The sequence below is a fragment of the Alexandromys fortis genome, unplaced genomic scaffold, assembly GCF_014885135.2.
Source record: "Alexandromys fortis isolate MF-2015 unplaced genomic scaffold, M_Fortis_MF-2015_v1.1 scaffold_21, whole genome shotgun sequence".
Taxonomy (NCBI): domain Eukaryota; kingdom Metazoa; phylum Chordata; class Mammalia; order Rodentia; family Cricetidae; genus Alexandromys; species Alexandromys fortis.
In genome coordinates, this window is record NW_026067905.1 from 12,372,770 (window position 1) to 12,375,490 (window position 2,721).

Sequence of the window (2,721 nt, forward strand, 5' to 3'; positions counted from 1 at the left end):
CAGCGCTACAGTTGCAGGATGTTGATTAAAATTAAATGGAGCCCAGCTCTCATGTTACCCTCTTCTTTGGATCATGACTTCCTCACCTGGAAAATGGGACCGATCACAACCCCAGTCTATGTGAGGACACGTAACATGCCCGGAGCAAACCTCTAAGTACATGACATAATAGTACTGAGGAGCCAGCAAGATGGCTCTCCAGATAAAGACACTTGATGTGCAAGCCTGCATACCTCAGTTTAGCCCCCAGACCTGACAAGTTGTCTCTGACCTCCATGAGCATGCAACACACATGTCTATACATACATACACAATAAAAATAATAATAATTTTAGTAGTATTAAAAGCCAGGCATAATGGTGCATGCCTTTAATCCCAACACTTGGGAGGCAGAGACAGGTGGGTCTCTGAATTCAAGGCCAGCCTGGTCTACCATAGTCGGAGGCTGCTTGTTTGTTTCCCTGCTGCCCAGACTCCGGAAATAATCACACAAAAACAATATTATTTAAATCACTGCTTGATCCATTAGCTCTAGCTTCTTATTGGCTAACTCTTACATATTAAACTAACCCATTTCTATTATTTTATATTTTACCATGATGTTAGTGGCCTACCAGCAAGGTTCCAGCTGGCAGCTCGTGTCTTTCCCTTCTGTTGGCTTCATGGCTTCTCTCTGACTCTGCCTTCTTTCTCCCAGCATTCAGTTTAGTTTTCCCTGCCTACTTCTATTCTGCTAAGCCACTGGCTGAAACGGCTTCTTTATTCATTAACCAATAAAAGCAACACATATGCAGAAGGACTTCCCACATCAGTCTACAGAGTGAGTTCCAGGCCAGCCAAGGTTACATTGTGAAACCCTGTCTCAAGAAACAAAAGAGGGGAGGCTGGAAAGATGGCTTAGCAGTTAAACCACAGCTATGCTTCCAAAGGACCTGAATTCAATTCTCAGCACGCACATGGAAGCTCACAGCTGTCTGTAACTCCAGTTCCAGGGGATCTGGAATATTCACACAGACGTCCATGCACGTAAAACACCAATGCACATAAAAATAAATAAATCTTAAAAACAAAGAACAATTACACACACACACATTTGAGGTACATATCTGCAATTAGCTTGAGTGTTACCTTTTAAACACAGGGCTTTGTGAAGTTGATAAGGACCTACTGTATCAGCCAAGGTCAAGCAGGCTATTCCCCAGTATTGCAGGGACCCAAAGGGTTCCTTCCTTGCCAACCAATGCTCCCTGTGCATCTCAGGCCACAGGGTTTCTGCTCCACCTGTCCTCACTGAGGGACAATGGCAGATAAAGCTGCCACCACCCTGGGAAGAACTGCCAACCACAGCATGGTGGGGGAATGAATGTAGAATAGGAGCGAGTCCTGCACCGGCTCCCTGTTGCTCCTTTGGATGGTAGCACACACTGTCTGTGTGGTTTGGTGGCCGCAATAGACAACAGGAAATATGGCAGAGAGGGTTGGAGACATCGCTAAATACAATATCAACTATGACTTTCCTAGGAGCCCGTGTCCAGGGGCTCCTGTTCCAGGTGAAGGACATAGTAAGTTAAAGACATTAAACACACACACACAAACCAAAACAAAACAAAACTACAAAACAAAACAAAATCCTGGACATGGTGGCATACATCTTAAAAGAGCATATGCCATTATGCCATTAATCCAAGCACTCAGGTGGTAGAAGCAGGCAGATCTCTAAGTTCAAGGCCATGTTGATCTACAGCATAAGTTCCTGGCCAGCCAGGATTACATAGTAAGACCTTGTCCCAATAAATAGATAAATAGAAGATAGATAGATAGATAGATAGATAGATAGATAGATAGATAGATAGATAGATAAACAGGCAGAGAGACAGACAGACATAGACACGTTAGCATGAGCTAAAGCAAGCCTGAGGGTACTGTTCATCAGGCTGTTGAACATGTCAGATGACTCGTGAGCTCTTCTCTTTCCTGTTCTACTGTAATTGTCCAAGCTGCTTTTCATGAACATCCCTGTGCAATCCTGCAAATTAATTCAAACATCGAGTGGGATAAGAGCCACCCACACACCTCAGTTGACACGCCGTGATCCTTGCCCCTCCCCATGACAGACTTCCTCAACACCACCTCTAAGAACTTTCCTTGAAGCAGCTACAGTCCCATCTAACCAGCTAGCAACTGGACTTTCCTCTACTTCAGCCTCACATGGGTGAAGGTCATGTTAGAGCCCGGGCTCTCCTTGAGTGTAATATCTCCTGGGTCCTCCAGCCTGACGTCTCCACTTCTAAAGGATGAGACCGCCGTCGAGCTTGGGGTCTGTCTCTGGAATTTCATATTTCTTTTTCCATTTTAAAAAACTTGAGTTACCATCTGCAGGGTTCCTAGTATCTCCTTCTTCCTCCAAGTCTCCTCCCAGAGGAACAGGAGTTTGGACTCGTATTTTAGTTCCTGTTTATGGTGTTTTGCTTGCATGTATATCTCTGCATACAAAGACCAGAAGAGGGTATTGGATCCCCTATCTGACAGCTGTGAGCTACTGTGTGGATGCTGGGAACTGAACCAAGGTCCTCTGGAAGAACAGCCAGTAGTACTCTTAACCATTGAACCATCTCTCCAACCCCAACAAGGTAACTTCTTAAAACATGAATGTGAGTATCCTCTAATTGAAATGTATTAACCTCAAGAAGGGTGAAGGCAAACTAGGCCCTTACATATATA